The following is a 19338-nucleotide window of genomic DNA, read 5'->3' on the forward strand; positions in this document are numbered from 1 at the left end:
TACTTCCTGTATATAGCTGCACATGGATCTGGTACTGATACTTCCTGTATATAGCTCCACATTGATCTGGTACTGGTGCTTCCTGTATATAGCTCCACATTGATCTGGTACTGGTACTTCCTGTATATAGCTCCACATTGATCTGGTACTGATACTTCCTGTATATAGCTGCACATGGATCTGGTACTGATACTTCCTGTATATAGCTCCACATTGATCTGGTACTGATACTTCCTGTATATAGCTCCACATTGATCTGGTACTGGTACTTCCTGTATATAGCTCCACGTTCATCTGGTACTGATACTTCCTGTATATAGTTCCACATAGATCTGGTACTGATACTTCCTGTATATAGCTCCACATTCATCTGGTACTGATACTTCCTGTATATAGTTCCACATAGATCTGGTACTGATACTTCCTGTATATAGCTCCACATTCATCTGGTACTGATACTTTCTGTATATAGTTCCACATAGATCTGGTACTGATACTTCCTGTATATAGCTCCACATTCATCTGGTACTGATACTTCCTGTATATAGTTCCACATTGATCTGGTACTGAAACTTCCTGTATATAGCTCCACATTGATCTGGTACTGGTACTTCCTGTATATAGCTCCACGTTCATCTGGTACTGATACTTCCTGTATATAGTTCCACATAGATCTGGTACTGATACTTCCTGTATATAGCTCCACATTCATCTGGTACTGATACTTCCTGTATATAGTTCCACATAGATCTGGTACTGATACTTCCTGTATATAGCTCCACATTCATCTGGTACTGATACTTTCTGTATATAGTTCCACATAGATCTGGTACTGATACTTCCTGTATATAGCTCCACATTGATCTGGTACTGAAACTTCCTGTATATAGCTCCACATTGATCTGGTACTGATACTTCCTGTATATAGCTCCACATTGATCTGGTACTGATACTTCCTGTATATAGCTCCACATTCATCTGGTACTGATACTTCCTGTATATAGCTCCACATTGATCTGGTACTGATACTTCCTGTATATAGCTGCACATGGATCTGGTACTGATACTTCCTGTATATAGCTCCACATTGATCTGGTACTGGTGCTTCCTGTATATAGCTCCACATTGATCTGGTACTGGTACTTCCTGTATATAGCTCCACATTGATCTGGTACTGATACTTCCTGTATATAGCTGCACATGGATCTGGTACTGATACTTCCTGTATATAGCTCCACATTGATCTGGTACTGATACTTCCTGTATATAGCTCCACATTGATCTGGTACTGGTACTTCCTGTATATAGCTCCACGTTCATCTGGTACTGATACTTCCTGTATATAGTTCCACATAGATCTGGTACTGATACTTCCTGTATATAGCTCCACATTCATCTGGTACTGATACTTCCTGTATATAGTTCCACATAGATCTGGTACTGATACTTCCTGTATATAGCTCCACATTCATCTGGTACTGATACTTTCTGTATATAGTTCCACATAGATCTGGTACTGATACTTCCTGTATATAGCTCCACATTCATCTGGTACTGATACTTCCTGTATATAGTTCCACATTGATCTGGTACTGAAACTTCCTGTATATAGCTCCACATTGATCTGGTACTGGTACTTCCTGTATATAGCTCCACGTTCATCTGGTACTGATACTTCCTGTATATAGTTCCACATAGATCTGGTACTGATACTTCCTGTATATAGCTCCACATTCATCTGGTACTGATACTTCCTGTATATAGTTCCACATAGATCTGGTACTGATACTTCCTGTATATAGCTCCACATTCATCTGGTACTGATACTTTCTGTATATAGTTCCACATAGATCTGGTACTGATACTTCCTGTATATAGCTCCACATTGATCTGGTACTGATACTTCCTGTATATAGCTCCACATTGATCTGGTACTGAAACTTCCTGTATATAGCTCCACATTGATCTGGTACTGGTACGTCCTGTATATAGCTCCACATTGATCTGGTACTGATACTTCCTGTATATAGTTCCACATAGATCTGGTACTGATACTTCCTGTATATAGCTCCACATTGATCTGGTACTGAAACTTCCTGTATATAGCTCCACATTGATCTGGTACTGGTACGTCCTGTATATAGCTCCACATTCATCTGGTACTGATACTTCCTGTATATAGCTCCACATTGATCTGGTACTGATACTTCCTGTATATAGCTCCACATTGATCTGGTACTGATACTTCCTGTATATAGCTACACATTGATCTGGTACTGATACTTCCTGTATATAGCTACACATTCATCTGGTACTTCCTGTATATAGCTGCACATTCATCTGGTACTGGTACTTCCTGTATATAGCTCCACATTGATCTGGTACTGATACTTCCTGTATATAGCTCCACATTGATCTGGTACTGATACTTCCTGTATATAGCTCCACATTGATCTGGTACTGGTACTTCCTGTATATAGCTCCACATTGATCTGGTACTGATACTCCCTGTATATAGCTCCACATTGATCTGGTACTGGTACTTCCTGTATGTAGCTCCATTCTTGTGTATTTTACTCCTCGCATTTCTATTTTTCTTTATATTATTATTTTTTAACTCTGTATTGTTGGGAAGATGTGATACAGTGCACTACTTTTGACCAGGGCCCTTACGGTCAGTTTGAGGCCATTTGGGAGGCAGGCTATATATATAGTGCATTCTAAAAGTATTCAGACCACATTTTGTTACGTATGAAATTGTTCTTTTCCCTCATTAATCTACACACAATACCCCATGATGACATCACAATACCCCATGATGACATTACAATACCCCATGATGACAAAGCAACAAACAATTATTTTTTTTCATAATTGGAAATTTCACATTTACATACATTTTCAGACCAGTACTTTGTTGAAGCACCTTTGGCAGCGATTACAGCCTCCAGTCTTCTTGGGTATGACGCTACAAGCTTGGCACACCTGTATTTGGGGAGTTTCTCCCATTCTTCTCTGCAGATCCTCTCAAGCTCTGTCAGGTTGGATGGGGAGCGTCGCTACACAGCTATTTTCAGGTCTTTCCAGAGATGGTCGATCGGGTTCAAGTCCGGGCTCTGGCTGGGCCACTCAAGGACTTGGTTGTGTGCTTAGGGTCGTTGTCCTGTTGGAAGGTGAACCTTCGCCCCAGTCTGAGGTCCTGAGCGCTCTGGAGCAGGTTTTCATCAAGGATCTCTGTACTTTGCTCCGTTCATCTTTGTCTGAAGTTAGAAAGTGTACTCGTGTCATACTATGAGGTCCAGATCTTAACGGCACAGGAGGTAGTGCTATGTCCTGTATCTGTAGAGTTACTGGTTCATGTCCCTCTCAGCTGGTCCCTCTCCATCACTATTATCTGTTATTGTCCCAGAGGACACAGGACACAGCTGGAAGGTCAGTGGTGCTGCTAATAGTGTGGAAACTCTCAGCCAAATCACAACCGGTCTGGAAAGTATGAGGCAGCTCCATAACACCCACTACATAACACGGTTCTGATAGAACACTGTCAGGTTCCGCTGGCCTGCTGGTCCTGGGCTCACTAATACACACTGGTCACAGCCTCCCCTCATGGAACAACAACATCCTCTGTTTAGACAAACCATCATGTTGAAGAGTCCTTTTCCACATGGAACATGTTATCTCTCCTCTTCCTCCCCCATTTCCTCTCCTCTTCCTCCTCCTCTTTTTCTCTATTCCTCCCTGTTCTCTTCTCTCTATTCCTCCCTGTTCTCTTCTCTCTATTCCTCCTTGTTCTCTCTATTCCTCCTTGTTCTCTCTATTCCTCCCTGTTCTCTCTATTCCTCCCTGTTCTCTCTATTCCTCCCTGTTCCCTCTATTCCTCCCTGTTCTCTTCTCTCTATTCCTCCCTCTTCTCTCTATTCCTCCCTGTTCTCTTCTCTCTATTCCTCGCTGTTCTCTCTATTCCTCCATGTTCTCTTCTCTCTATTCCTCCATGTTCTCTTCTCTCTATTCCTCCCTGTTCTCTTCTCTCTATTCCTCCCTGTTCTCTCTATTCCTCCATGTTCTCTTCTCTCTATTCCTCCATGTTCTCTTCTCTCTATTCCTCCCTGTTCTCTTCTCTCTATTCCTCCCTGTTCTCTCTATTCCTCCCTGTTCTCTTCTCTCTATTCCTCCCTGTTCTCTCTATTCCTCCATGTTCTCTTCTCTCTATTCCTCCATGTTCTCTTCTCTCTATTCCTCCCTGTTCTCTTCTCTCTATTCCTCCCTGTTCTCTTCTCTCTATTCCTCCCTGTTCTCTTCTCTCTATTCCTCCCTGTTCTCTTCTCTCTTTTCCTCCCTGTTCTCTCTATTCCTCCCTGTCCTCTCTATTCCTCCCTGTTCTCTTCTCTCTATTCCTCCCTGTTCTCTCTATTCCTCCCTGTTCTCTTCTCTCTATTCCTCCCTGTTCTCTCTATTCCTCCCTGTTCTCTTCTCTCTATTCCTCCCTGTTCTCTCTATTCCTCCCTGTTCTGTTCTCTCTATTCCTCCCTGTTCTCTTCTCTCTTTTCCTCCCTGTTCTCTCTATTCCTCCCTGTTCTCTTCTCTCTATTCCTCCCTGTTCTCTTCTCTCTATTCCTCCCTGTTCTCTCTATTCCTCCCTGTTCTGTTCTCTCTATTCCTCCCTGTTCTCTTCTCTCTTTTCCTCCCTGTTCTCTCTATTCCTCCCTGTTCTCTTCTCTCTATTCCTCCCTGTTCTCTTCTCTCTATTCCCCCCTGTTCTCTCTATTCCTCCCTGTTCTCTTCTCTCTATTCCTCCCTGTTCTCTTCTCTCTATTCCTCCATGTTCTCTTCTCTCTATTCCTCCCTGTTCTCTCTATTCCTTCCTGTTCTCTTCTCTCTATTCCTCCCTGTTCTCTCTATTCCTCCATGTTCTCTTCTCTCTATTCCTCCCTGTTCTCTTCTCTCTATTCCTCCCTGTTCTCTTCTCTCTATTCCTCCATGTTCTCTTCTCTCTATTCCTCCCTGTTCTCTTCTCTCTATTCCTCCCTGTTCTCTTCTCTCTATTCCTCCATGTTCTCTTCTCTCTATTCCTCCCTGTTCTCTTCTCTCTATTCCTCCCTGTTCTCTCTATTCCTTCCTGTTCTCTTCTCTCTATTCCTCCCTGTTCTCTCTATTCCTTCCTGTTCTCTTCTCTCTATTCCTCCCTGTTCTCTTCTCTCTATTCCTCCCTGTTCTCTTCTCTCTATTCCTCTCTGTTCTCTTCTCTCTATTCCTCCCTGTTCTCTTCTCTCTATTCCTCCCTGTTCTCTTCTCTCTATTCCTCCCTGTTCTCTTCTCTCTATTCCTCCTGTTCTCTTCTCTCTTTTCCTCCCTGTTCTCTCTATTCCTCCCTGTCCTCTCTATTCCTCCCTGTTCTCTTCTCTCTATTCCTCCCTGTTCTCTCTATTCCTCCCTGTTCTCTTCTCTCTATTCCTCCCTGTTCTCTCTATTCCTCCCTGTTCTCTTCTCTCTATTCCTCCCTGTTCTCTTCTCTCTTTTCCTCCCTGTTCTCTCTATTCCTCCCTGTTCTCTTCTCTCTATTCCTCCCTGTTCTCTTCTCTCTATTCCTCCCTGTTCTCTTCTCTCTATTCCTCCCTGTTCTCTCTATTCCTCCCTGTTCTCTCTATTCCTCCCTGTTCTCTTCTCTCTATTCCTCCATGTTCTCTTCTCTCTATTCCTCCCTGTTCTCTTCTCTCTATTCCTCCCTGTTCTCTCTATTCCTCCCTGTTCTCTTCTCTCTATTCCTCCATGTTCTCTTCTCTCTATTCCTCCCTGTTCTCTTCTCTCTATTCCTCCCTGTTCTCTTCTCTCTATTCCTCCCTGTTCTCTTCTCTCTATTCCTCCCTGTTCTCTTCTCTCTATTCCTCCCTGTTCTCTCTATTCCTCCCTGTTCTCTTCTCTCTATTCCTCCCTGTTCTCTTCTCTCTATTCCTCCCTGTTCTCTCTATTCCTCCCTGTTCTCTTCTCTCTATTCCTCCATGGTCTCTTCTCTCTATTCCTCCCTGTTCTCTTCTCTCTATTCCTCCCTGTTCTCTTCTCTCTATTCCTCCCTGTTCTCTCTATTCCTCCCTGTTCTCTTCTCTCTATTCCTCCCTGTTCTCTTCTCTCTATTCCTCCCTGTTCTCTCTATTCTCCCTGTTCTCTTCTCTCTATTCCTCCATGTTCTCTTCTCTCTATTCCTCCATGTTCTCTTCTCTCTATTCCTCCCTGTTCTCTTCTCTCTATTCCTCCCTGTTCTCTCTATTCCTCCATGTTCTCTTCTCTCTATTCCTCCCTGTTCTCTTCTCTCTATTCCTCCCTGTTCTCTTCTCTCTATTCCTCCCTGTTCTATCTATTCCTCCCTGTTCTCTTCTCTCTATTCCTCCCTGTTCTCTTCTCTCTATTCCTCCCTGTTCTCTCTATTCCTCACTGTTCTCTTCTCTCTATTCCTCCCTGTTCTCTCTATTCCTCCCTGTTCTCTTCTCTCTATTCCTCCCTGTTCTCTTCTCTCTATTCCTCCCTGTTTTCTTCTCTCTATTCCTCCCTGTTCTCTCTATTCCTCCCTGTTCTCTTCTCTCTATTCCTCCCTGTTCTCTTCTCTCTATTCCTCCCTGTTCTCTTCTCTCTATTCCTCCCTGTTCTCTCTATTCCTCCCTGTTCTCTTCTCTCTATTCCTCCATGTTCTCTTCTCTCTATTCCTCCCTGTTCTCTTCTCTCTATTCCTCCCTGTTCTCTTCTCTCTATTCCTCCCTGTTCCCTTCTCTCTATTCCTCCCTGTTCTCTTCTCTCTATTCCTCCCTGTTCTCTCTATTCCTCCCTGTTCTCTTCTCTCTATTCCTCCCTGTTCTCTTCTCTCTATTCCTCCCTGTTCTCTCTATTCCTCCCTGTTCTCTTCTCTCTATTCCTCCATGGTCTCTTCTCTCTATTCCTCCCTGTTCTCTTCTCTCTATTCCTCCCTGTTCTCTTCTCTCTATTCCTCCCTGTTCTCTCTATTCCTCCCTGTTCTCTTCTCTCTATTCCTCCCTGTTCTCTCTATTCCTCCCTGTTCTCTTCTCTCTATTCCTCCATGTTCTCTTCTCTCTATTCCTCCATGTTCTCTTCTCTCTATTCCTCCCTGTTCTCTTCTCTCTATTCCTCCCTGTTCTCTTCTCTCTATTCCTCCCTGTTCTCTCTATTCCTCCCTGTTCTCTTCTCTCTATTCCTCCCTGTTCTCTTCTCTCTATTCCTCCCTGTTCTCTCTATTCCTCACTGTTCTCTTCTCTCTATTCCTCCCTGTTCTCTCTATTCCTCCCTGTTCTCTTCTCTCTATTCCTCCCTGTTCTCTTCTCTCTATTCATCCCTGTTCTCTTCTCTCTATTCCTCCCTGTTCTCTTCTCTCTATTCCTCCATGTTCTCTTCTCTCTATTCCTCCCTGTTCTCTTCTCTCTATTCCTCCCTGTTTTCTTCTCTCTATTCCTCCCTGTTCTCTCTATTCCTCCCTGTTCTCTTCTCTCTATTCCTCCATGTTCTCTTCTCTCTAATCCTCCCTGTTCTCTTCTCTCTATTCCTCCCTGTTCTGTTCTCTCTATTCCTCCCTTGTTCTCTTCTCTCCTCTGGTTCCTCTCTCCTCTCCTGGGGGTGTTTTAACAGATGGATACTAAGCTTTTACAGTTAGAGTCTTTGTTTGTGCGTATGTGTGTGTGTGTGTGTGTGTGTGTGTGTGTGTGTGTGTGTGTGTGTGTGTGTGTGTGTGTGTGTGTGTGTGTGTGTGTGTGTGTGTGTGTGTGTGTGTGTGTGTGTGTGTGTGTGTGTGTGTGTGTGTGTGTGTGCGCGCGTGTGAGTGTGTGAGTGTGTGTGTGCGCGACAGCTGGTGGTCAGTGTACCATGCCTGACTGAATAGACAACATGTTGAGAGGGGAAGGTAAAGAGGACTTGACAGAAGACCGGTAGAGTGGGATTAAGGAGGACTTAAATGTTTCCCCTCAAACACAAAGATGACTTCACACACACACAGTGTTGCCTATGTAAAGGACATCATTCTGCTTGCTTAGAAAGTACCAAATCTGGCGTGAACTCAGGACCTCTGCCTCAAAACCACATGTGATCGCCCTCTTCTAGCATCTTAGACGATCGCTCCACCTCAGAAGCCAGCTAGTGAGGCGACGCCCCTAGTGGTCCTGTCCTGCAGCACTGTCTCTGTACTGTATCATCCCCATGTTCTACCCCTAGTGGTCCTGTCCTGCAGCCCTGTCTCTGTACTGTATCATCACCATGTTCTACCCCTAGTGGTCCTGTCCTGCAGCCCTGTCTCTGTACTGTATCATCACTATGTTCTACCCCTAGTGGTCCTGTCCTGCAGCCCTGTCTCTGTACTGTATCATCCCCATGTTCTACCCCTAGTGGTCCTGTCCTGCAGCCCTGTCTCTGTACTGTATCATCACTATGTTCTACCCCTAGTGGTCCTGTCCTGCAGCCCTGTCTCTGTACTGTATCATCACCGTGTTCTACCCCTAGTGGTCCTGTCCTGCAGCCCTGTCTCTGTATTGTATCATCACCATGTTCTACCCCTAGTGGTCCTGTCCTGCAGCCCTGTCTCTGTACTGTATCATCACCATGTTCTACCCCTAGTGGTCCTGTCCTGCAGCCCTGTCTCTGTACTGTATCATCACCATGTTCTACCCCTAGTGGTCCTGTCCTGCAGCCCTGTCTCTGTATTGTATCATCACCGTGTTCTACCCCTAGTGGTCCTGTCCTGCAGCCCTGTCTCTGTATTGTATCATCACTGTGTTCTACCCCTAGTGGTCCTGTCCTGCAGCCCTGTCTCTGTATCATCACCATGTTCTACCCCTAGTGGTCCTGTCCTGCAGCCCTGTCTCTGTATTGTATCATCACCGTGTTCTACCCCTAGTGGTCCTGTCCTGCAGCCCTGTCTCTGTATTGTATCATCACCATGTTCTACCCCTAGTGGTCCTGTCCTGCAGCCCTGTCTCTGTACTGTATCATCACCATGTTCTACCCCTAGTGGTCCTGTCCTGCAGCCCTGTCTCTGTACTGTATCATCACCATGTTCTACCCCTAGTGGTCCTGTCCTGCAGCCCTGTCTCTGTACTGTATCATCACCGTGTTCTACCCCTAGTGGTCCTGTCCTGCAGCCCGGTCTCTGTATTGTATCATCACCATGTTCTACCCCTAGTGGTCCTGTCCTGCAGCCCTGTCTTTGTATTGTATGTCTGCTGTCAGAAAGGGAGGTGGTGATTGGTGGATGGCTGTGCTGAAGGATAGATGTGATTGGAGGTGGTGATTGGTGATGGCTGTGCTGAAGGATAGATGTGATTGGAGGTGGTGATTGGTGATGACTGTTCTGAAGGATAGATGTGATTGGAGGTGGTGATCGGTGATGACTGTGCTGAAGGATAGATGTGATTGGAGGTGGTGATCGGTGATGACTGTGCTGAAGGATAGATGTGATTGGAGGTGGTGATTGGTGATGACTGTGGTGAAGGATAGATGTGATTGGAGGTGGTGATTGGTGGACGGCTGTGCTGAAGGATAGATGTGATTGGAGGTGGTGATTGGTGATGACTGTGCTGAAGGATAGATGTGATTGGAGGTGGTGATTGGTGATGACTGTGGTGAAGGATAGATGTGATTGGAGGTGGTGATTGGTGATGACTGTGCTGAAGGATAGATGTGATTGGAGGTGGTGATTGGTGATGACTGTGCTGAAGGATAGATGTGATTGGAGGTGGTGATTGGTGGATGGCTGTGCTGAAGGATAGATGTGATTGGAGGTGGTGATTGGTGGACGGCTGTGCTGAAGGATAGATGTGATTGGAGGTGGTGATTGGTGGATGGCTGTGCTGAAGGATAGATGTGATTGGAGGTGGTGATCGGTGATGACTGTGCTGAAGGATAGATGTGATTGGAGGTGGTGATCGGTGATGACTGTGCTGAAGGATAGATGTGATTGGAGGTGGTGATTGGTGATGACTGTGCTGAAGGATAGATGTGATTGGAGGTGGTGATTGGTGGACGGCTGTGCTGAAGGATAGATGTGATTGGAGGTGGTGATCGGTGATGACTGTGCTGAAGGATAGATGTGATTGGAGGTGGTGATTGGTGATGACTGTGCTGAAGGATAGATGTGATTGGAGGTGGTGATTGGTGATGACTGTGGTGAAGGATAGATGTGATTGGAGGTGGTGATCGGTGATGACTGTGGTGAAGGATAGATGTGATTGGAGGTGGTGATTGGTGGATGGCTGTGCTGAAGGATAGATGTGATTGGAGGTGGTGATTGGTGATGACTGTGCTGAAGGATAGATGTGATTGGAGGTGGTGATTGGTGATGACTGTGCTGAAGGATAGATGTGATTCGAAGATTAGACACTCAACACAAACGCTATATTCAGGACATTTCTCATTCTGATATGTCTCAATTTATTTGTGTGTATTGTTTGGTATGGTGGGGTATTACTGCACTGTTGGCGGTAGAAACATAAGCATTTCTCTGCACCTGTGATAATGTCTGCAAACTATTTGTACCCAACCAATAACATTTGATTTGATGGTTAGGGTTAAGTGGTATGGTGGTAGGTCTTAGATGGAAGTTCACCAATATTTACACTCATAGAAAAAATGGTTCCTTTTTGATTCCAAGTAAAACCCTTTTTTGTTCCAGGTAGAACCCTTTTTTGTTCCAGGTAGAACCATTTTGGGTTACACATAGAACCCTCTCTGTAAAGGGTTGTACATGTAACCTAAAACTGCTCTACGTGGAACCAACAAGGGTTCTTCAAAGGGTTATCCTATAGGGACAGACGAAGAACCTTTTTTGTGTAGTGTTCTCTAGGCCCTGGGCTTAAACAAAAGAAGACACTTGTACCATGTCAGATATAGAGTTGATTCAATCCTAATATTACACTTTATATACATCACAGAAGACTTAAATATAACAACACTGACATAGAAACACAAGGATTTTCGCCGTTATTGTATTTATTTATTCATTATGAAATGATGAATAACATTCCACCCATGAGGCCACTAGTTCATTTGACTGGAGGAAAGGACTACACCCATTATCACAGAGCGATGTTGACCCTACACCAGAGGGTCACGCCCAGCTGAATGACTTCTCATCACATGGTTTCATCATCTACACACACACACACACACACACACACACACACACACACACACACACACACACACACACACACACACACACACACACACACACACACACTGCTGTCATATGTCCTCCTGTGTTTTATGGCTTGTTATGACCTTTCACAGGAGGGGGTATTTTTAGTTGTTACACCCCTGGCTCGTGTGTGTGTAGTCCTGTTCCTGACTGTTTCCTGCTTCCTGTTATAACAAACAGACAGGTTCACCGTTCTGCCATGACACCACCGCCTGGTGGGACACACACACACACACAACCACTCAATCTCTTCTCCTCAAACCCACTGGAGGTTAGAACGGGTTCTGGGTCATCTGGAGCCCTCAGAGGGATTCTATCATTCTGTTGTGAAGCGTTTAGGCACCTCTGAACAGTTTGACACGCTGGTAGGAATGATTAACCAGCGACCCCTGGGTTTTCCCCTCAGCTCTTACTGCAGACAGAGGCTGCCTCCAAAATGGCACCCTACCCCCTACATAGTGCACTATGGGCCCCTGCACTATGGGCCCCCTACGTAGTGCACTATGGGCCCCTGTCTGTTTTGATGTGAGATACAGAGAATTCTGTCCTCATGTCCACTACTATCTAATTAACTGTTTAATTGTGTTAATCTGTCTCCTCATGTCCACTACTATCTAATTAACTGTTTAATTATGTTAATCCGTCTCCTCATATCCACTACTATCTAATTAACTGTTTAATTATGTTAATCCGTCTCCTCATGTCCACAACTATCTAATTAACTGTTTAATTATGTTAATCCGTCTCCTCATATCCACTACTATCTAATTAACTGTTTAATTATGTTAATCCGTCTCCTCATATCCACTACTATCTAATTACTGTTTAATTATGTTAATCCGTCTCCTCATATCCACTACTATCTAATTAACTGTTTAATTATGTTAATCCGTCTCCTCATGTCCACTACTATCTAATTAACTGTTTAATTATGTTAATCTGTCTCCTCATATCCACTACTATCTAATTAACTGTTTAATTATGTTAATCTGTCTCCTCATATCCACTACTATCTAATTAACTGTTTAATTATGTTAATCCGTCTCCTCATATCCACTACTATCTAATTAACTGTTTAATTATGTTAATCCGTCTCCTCATATCCACTACTATCTAATTAACTGTTTAATTATGTTAATCCGTCTCCTCACGTCCACTACTATCTAATTAACTGTTTAATTATGTTAATCCGTCTCCTCACGTCCACTACTATCTAATTAACTGTTTAATTATGTTAATCCGTCTCCTCACGTCCACTACTATCTAATTAACTGTTTAATTATGTTAATCCGTCTCCTCATATCCACTACTATCTAATTAACTGTTTAATTATGTTAATCCGTCTCCTCATGTCCACTACTATCTAATTAACTGTTTAATTATGTTAATCCGTCTCCTCATGTCCACTACTATCTAATTAACTGTTTAATTATGTTAATCCGTCTCCTCATGTCCACTACTATCTAATTAACTGTTTAATTATGTTAATCCGTCTCCTCATATCCACTACTATCTAATTAACTGTTTAATTATGTTAATCTGTCTCCTCACGTCCACTACTATCTAATGAACTGTTTAATTATGTTAATCCGTCTCCTCATATCCACTACTATCTAATTAACTGTTTAATTATGTTAATCCGTCTCCTCATATCCACTACTATCTAATTACTGTTTAATTATGTTAATTCGTCTCCTCATATCCACTACTATCTAATTAACTGTTTAATTATGTTAATCCGTCTCCTCATATCCACTACTATCTAATTAACTGTTTAATTTGTTTAATCCGTCTCCTCATATCCACTACTATCTAATTAACTGTTTAATTATGTTAATCCGTCTCCTCATATCCACTACTATCTAATTAACTGTTTAATTATGTTAATCCTTCTCCTCATATCCACTACTATCTAATTACTGCTTAATTATGTTAATCCGTCTCCTCATATCCACTACTATCTAATTAACTGTTTAATTATGTTAATCCGTCTCCTCATATCCACTACTATCTAATTAACTGTTTAATTAGATTACTGTTGGGGCGGCAGGTAGCCTGGTGGTTAGAGCGTTGGGCCAGTAACCGAAAGGTTGCTGGATCGAATCCCCAAGCTGACAGGGTAAAAAAATCTGTCGTTCTGCCCCTGTCGTTCTGCCCCTGTTCCCCGGTAAGCCGTCACTGTAAATAAGAATTTGTTCTTAAGTAAAATGTAAAAACTGTTTAATCTGTCTCCTCAAATCCACTACTATTTAATGACTGTCCCAGATGCAGCCTTGATGCACCACAGAGAGACGGGGGGCTCTTTCAGCTGTTAGATGACTGTCTAGCTAGCCACTCTCTTCCCAAATAATGACTGTTAGGACCGTTAGCTAACGCTGTATTACCTTTAGCTTAGAGCAGGAGATCACAGTGACACTTACAATCACACAGACCCCCACACACCCACACAGCGAAATGAGAGAAAATGAAGACATCTGTTAAAGTTAACATATTGTCGGAGGCTGTCTTTACATGTGGGGTTAAATAACATGCTGTCGGAGGCTGTCTCTACATGAGGGGTTAAATAACATGCTGTCAGAGGCTGTCTTTACATGTGGGGTTAAATAACATGCTGTCGGAGGCTGTCTCTACATGTGGGGTTAAATAACATGCTGTCGGAGGCTGTCTTTACATGAGGGGTTAAATAACATGCTGTCAGAGGCTGTCTCTACATGTGGGTTAAATAACATGCTGTCGGAGGCTGCCTCTACATGAGGGGTTAAATAACATGCTGTCGGAGGCTGCCTCTACATGTGGGGTTAAATAACATGCTGTCGGAGGCTGTCTTTACATGAGGGGTTAAATAACATGCTGTCGGAGGCTGTCTTTACTGAGGGGTTAAATAACATGCTGTCGGAGGCTGTCTTTACATGAGGGGTTAAATAACATGCTGTCGGAGGCTGCCTCTACATGAGGGGTTAAATAACATGCTGTCGGAGGCTGTCTCTACATGAGGGGTTAAATAACATGCTGTCGGAGGCTGTCTTTACATGTGGGGTTAATAACATGCTGTCGGAGGCTGTCTCTACATGTTGGTTAAATACATGCTGTCGGAGGCTGCCTCTACATGTGGTGTAAATAACATGCTGTCGGAGGCTGTCTCTACATGAGGTTAAATAACATGCTGTCGGAGGCTGTCTCTACATGGGTTAAATAACATGCTGTCGGAGGCTGTCTCTACATGAGGGGTTAAATAACATGCTGTCGGAGGCTGTCTCTACATGAGGGGTTAAATAACATGCTGTCGGAGGCTGTCTTTACATGAGGGGTTAAATAACATGCTGTCGGAGGCTGTCTTTACATGAGGGGTTAAATAACATGCTGTCGGAGGCTGCCTTTACATGAGGGGTTAAATAACATGCTGTCGGAGGCTGTCTTTACATGTGGGGTTAAATAACATGCTGTCGGAGGCTGCCTCTACATGTGGGGTTAAATAACATGCTGTCGGAGGCTGCCTCTACATGAGGGGTTAAATAACATGCTGTCGGAGGCTGCCTCTACATGTGGGGTTAAATAACATGCTGTCGGAGGCTGTCTTTACATGTGGGGTTAAATAACATGCTGTCGGAGGCTGTCTTTACATGAGGGGTTAAATAACATGCTGTCGGAGCTGTCTTTACATGAGGGGTTAAATAACATGCTGTCGGAGGCTGCCTTACATGAGGGGTTAAATAACATGCTTGTCGGAGGCTGCCTTTACATGAGGGGTTAAATAACATGCTGTCGGAGGCTGTCTCTACATGAGGGGTTAAATACATGCTGTCGGAGGCTGTCTTTACATGAGGGGTTAAATAACATGCTGTCGGAGGCTGTCTTTACATGAGGGGTTAAATAACATGCTGTCGGAGGCTGCCTTTACATGAGGGGTTAAATAACATGCTGTCGGAGGCTGTCTTTACATGTGGGGTTAAATAACATGCTGTCGGAGGCTGCCTCTACATGAGGGGTTAATACATCTGTCGGAGGCTGCCTCTACATGTGGGGTTAAATAACATGCTGTCGGAGGCTGTCTTTACATGTGGGGTTAAATAACATGCTGTCGGAGGCTGTCTTTACATGAGGGTTAATAACATGCTGTCGGAGCTTCTTTACATGAGGGTTAAATAACATGCTGTCGGAGGCTGCCTTTACATAGGGGTTAAATAACATGCTGTCGGAGGCTGTCTCTACATGAGGGGTTAAATAACATGCTGTCGGAGGCTGTCTTTACATGAGGGGTTAAATAACATGCTGTCGGAGGCTGTCTTTACATGAGGGGTTAAATAACATGCTGTCGGAGGCTGCTCTACATGAGGGGTTAAATAACATGCTGTCGGAGGCTGTCTTTACATGAGGAGTTAAATAACATGCTTTCGGAGGCTGCCTCTACATGAGGGGTTAAATAACATGCTGTCGGAGGCTGTCTTTACATGAGGGGTTAAATAACATGCTGTCGGAGGCTGTCTTTACATGAGGGGTTAAATAACATGCTGTCGGAGGCTGTCTTTACATGAGGGGTTAAATAACATGCTGTCGGAGGCTGCCTCTACATGAGGGGTTAAATAACATGCTGTCGGAGGCTGTCTCTACATGAGGGGTTAAATAACATTGTAAAGGCAGTCATTGTTGTTCTCCCCCTTAGACGAGAAGGAGCATGGATAGGACCAAGATGCGGATTGAGGGAAATAAGCCATCTTTTAATGACAACAGCAAACAAGACACTACAAAACACAAACAACAATGTGACTAACCTTCAACCGTCCATGTGTGGACACAGGAACAAACACCCACCAAACCCCGTGAACCCTGGCTGCCTTAGTATGACTCTCAATTAGAGACAAACGATACACACCTGTCTCTATGGAATCATACCAGGCCGAACACAAAAACCAACCTAGAAATACAAACATAGACTGCCCACCCAAAACACACGCCCTGACCGAAAACACATACAAAAACAACATAAAACAGGTCAGGACCGTTACAGAACCCCCCCTCAAGGTGCGACCGCCGGCGCACCAGCACAAAGTCCAGGGGAGGGTCTGGGTGGGCAGTTGACCACGGTGGTGGCTCCGGCTCTGGACGCTGTCCCCACACCACCATAGTCACTCCCCGTTTCTGTCTCCCCTCCCAATGACCACCCTAAAACTACATCCCCTAAATAAACGGCCAGCACCAGGAGAAGGGGCAGAACCGGGACAAGGGCAGCACGGGACAAGGGGCACACCGGACAAGGGGCAGCACCGGGACAAGGGCAGCACCGGGACAAGGGGCACACCAGGATAAGGGCAGCACCGGGATAAAGGGCAGCACCGGACAGGGCAGCACGGGACAAGGGGCAGCACCGGGACAAGGGGCAGCACCGGGACAAGGGCAGCACCGGGATAAGGGGCAGCACCGGGACAAGGGGCAGGTCCCGGCTGAGATACTCTGCAAGATCCTGGCTGAGGGACTCTGGCAGATCCTGGCTGAGGGACTCTGGCAGATCCTGGCTGAGGGACTCTGGCAGATCCTGGCTGAGACTCTGGCAGATCCTGGCTGAGGCTCTGCAGATCCTGGCTGGACGGCTCTGGCAGATCCTGGCTGGAGGCTCTGGCAGATCCTGGCTGGACGGCTCTGGCAGATCCTGGCTGGACGGCTCTGGCAGGTCCTGGCTGGACGGCTCTGGCAGGTCCTGGCTGGACGGCTCTGGCAGGTCCTGGCTGGACGGCTCTGGCAGGTCCTGGCTGGACGGCTCTGGCAGGTCCTGGCTGGACGGCTCTGGCAGGTCCTGGCTGGACGGCTCTGGCAGGTCATAGCAGACGCTCTGCAGGTCATAGCAGGACGGCTCTGGCTGGTCATGGCAGGACGGCTCTGGCTGGTCATGGCAGGACGGCTCTGGCTGGTCATGGCAGGACGGCTCTGGCTGGTCATGGCAGGACGCTCTGGTGGTCATGGCAGGACGGCTCTGGCTGGTCATGGCAGGACGGCTCTGGCTGGTCATGGCAGGACGGCTCTGGCTGGTCATGGCAGGACGGCTCTGGCTGGTCTGGCAGACGCTCTGGCGGTCATGGCGACGGCTCTGGCAGTCATGGCAGACGGCTCTGGCTGGTCATGGCAGGACGGCTCTGCTGGTCATGGCAGGACGTCTCTGGCTGGTCATGGCAGGACGGCTCTGGCTGGTCATGGCAGGACGGCTCTGGCTGGTCATGGCAGGACGGCTCTGGCTGGTCATGGCAGGACGGCTCTGGCTGGTCATGGCAGGACGGCTCTGGCTGGTCATGGCAGGACGGCTCTGCGCTAGGCAGACGGCAGACTCTGGCCGGCTGAGACGCACTATAGGCCTGGTGCGTGGTACCGAACTGGAGGTACCGGGCTGAGGGCACGCACCTCAGGGCGAGTGCGGGGAACAGGAACTGGGCACACTGGACTCTCGTGCGCACTCTAGGCCTGGTGCGTGGTACCGGAACTGGAGGTACCGGGCTGGAGACACGCACCATAGGGAGAGTGCGTGGAAGGAACAGGGCTCTGGAGATGCACTGGAAGCCTGGTGCGTGGTGTAGGCACTGGTGGTACTGAGTTGGGGTGGGAAGGTGGCGCGGATATACCGGACCGTAAGGAGGACACGTGCTCTTGAGCACCGAGCCTCCCCAACCCTACCAGGTTGAATGGTCCCCGTAGCCCTGCCAGTGCGCGCGAGGTGGAAAGCCCGCACTGGGCTATGCAGGCGAACCGGGACACCACCTGTAAGGCTGGTGTGCCATGTACGCCGGCCCGAGGAACGTACTGGAGACCAGATACGTTGGGCCGGCTTCATGGCACTCGGCTCGATGCCCAACCTAGCCCTCCCAGTGCGGCAAGGTGGAATAGCCCGCACTGGCTAAGCACGCTTACTGGGGACACCGTGCGCTTTACCGCATACACGGTGTCTGACCAGTACGACGCCCTCTTACTCCACGGCAAGCCCGGGAGTTGGCTCAGGTATCCCACCCGTCTCGCCACACTCCCCTTTAGCCCCCCCCAAGAAATTTTTGGTGAGCCTCTCGGGCTTCCGGCCTCTCCTATGTGCTGCCTCCTATACCAGCGCTCCTGGGCTGTGGCTGCCTTCCTCTCCTCCCGAGAGCGGCGATTCTCTCCAACCCTTCCCAGGGTCCCTTTCCGTCCATGATCTCCCAAGACCATTCCCTCTGTGTCCAGTGCTTTAGTTCCTTTTCTCTCTCCTCAATCCGCTTGGTCCTGTTGTGGTGGGTGTTTCTGTAAAGGCAGTCATTGTTGTTCCCCCCCTTAGACGAGAAGGAGCATGGATAGGACCAGATGCGGATTGAGGGAAATAAGCCATCTTTTAATGACAACAGCAAACAAGACACTACAAAACTACAAAACAACAAATGTGACTAACCTTCACCGTCCATGTGTGGACACAGGAACAAACACCCACCAAACCCCAGTGAAACCCTGGCTGCCTTAGTATGACTCTCAATTAGAGACAAACGATACACACCTGTCTCTAATTGAGAATCATACCAGGCCGAACACAAAAACCAACCTAGAAATACAAAACATAGACTGCCCACCCAAACAACACGCCCTGACCAAAAACACATACAAAAACAACATAAAAACAGTTCAGGACCGTTACAAACTGCTGTCGGAGGCTGTCTTTACATGAGGGTTTAAAGTAACATGCTGGTCGGAGGCTGTCTTTACATGAGGGGTTAAATAACATGCTGTCGGAGGCTGTCTCTACCATGTAGGGGTTAATAACATGCTGTCGGAGGCTGTCTCTACATTGAGGGGTTAAATAACATGCTGTCGGAGGCTGTCTCTACATGAGGGGTTAAATAACATGCTGTCGGAGGCTGTCTCTACATGAGGGGTTAAATAACATGCTGTCGGAGGCTGCCTCTACATGAGGGGTTAAATAACATGCTGTCGGAGGCTGCCTCTACATGAGGGGTTAAATAACATGCTGTCGGAGGCTGTCTTTACATGAGGGGTTAAATAACATGCTGTCGGAGGCTGTCTCTACATGAGGGGTTAAATAACATGCTGTCGGAGGCTGTCTCTACATGAGGGGTTAAATAACATGCTGTCGGAGGCTGTCTTACATGAGGGGTTAAATAACATGCTGTCGGAGGCTGCCTCTACATGAGGGGGTT

The sequence above is a fragment of the Salvelinus namaycush genome, unplaced genomic scaffold, assembly GCF_016432855.1.
Source record: "Salvelinus namaycush isolate Seneca unplaced genomic scaffold, SaNama_1.0 Scaffold337, whole genome shotgun sequence".
In the NCBI taxonomy this organism is placed as follows: domain Eukaryota; kingdom Metazoa; phylum Chordata; class Actinopteri; order Salmoniformes; family Salmonidae; genus Salvelinus; species Salvelinus namaycush.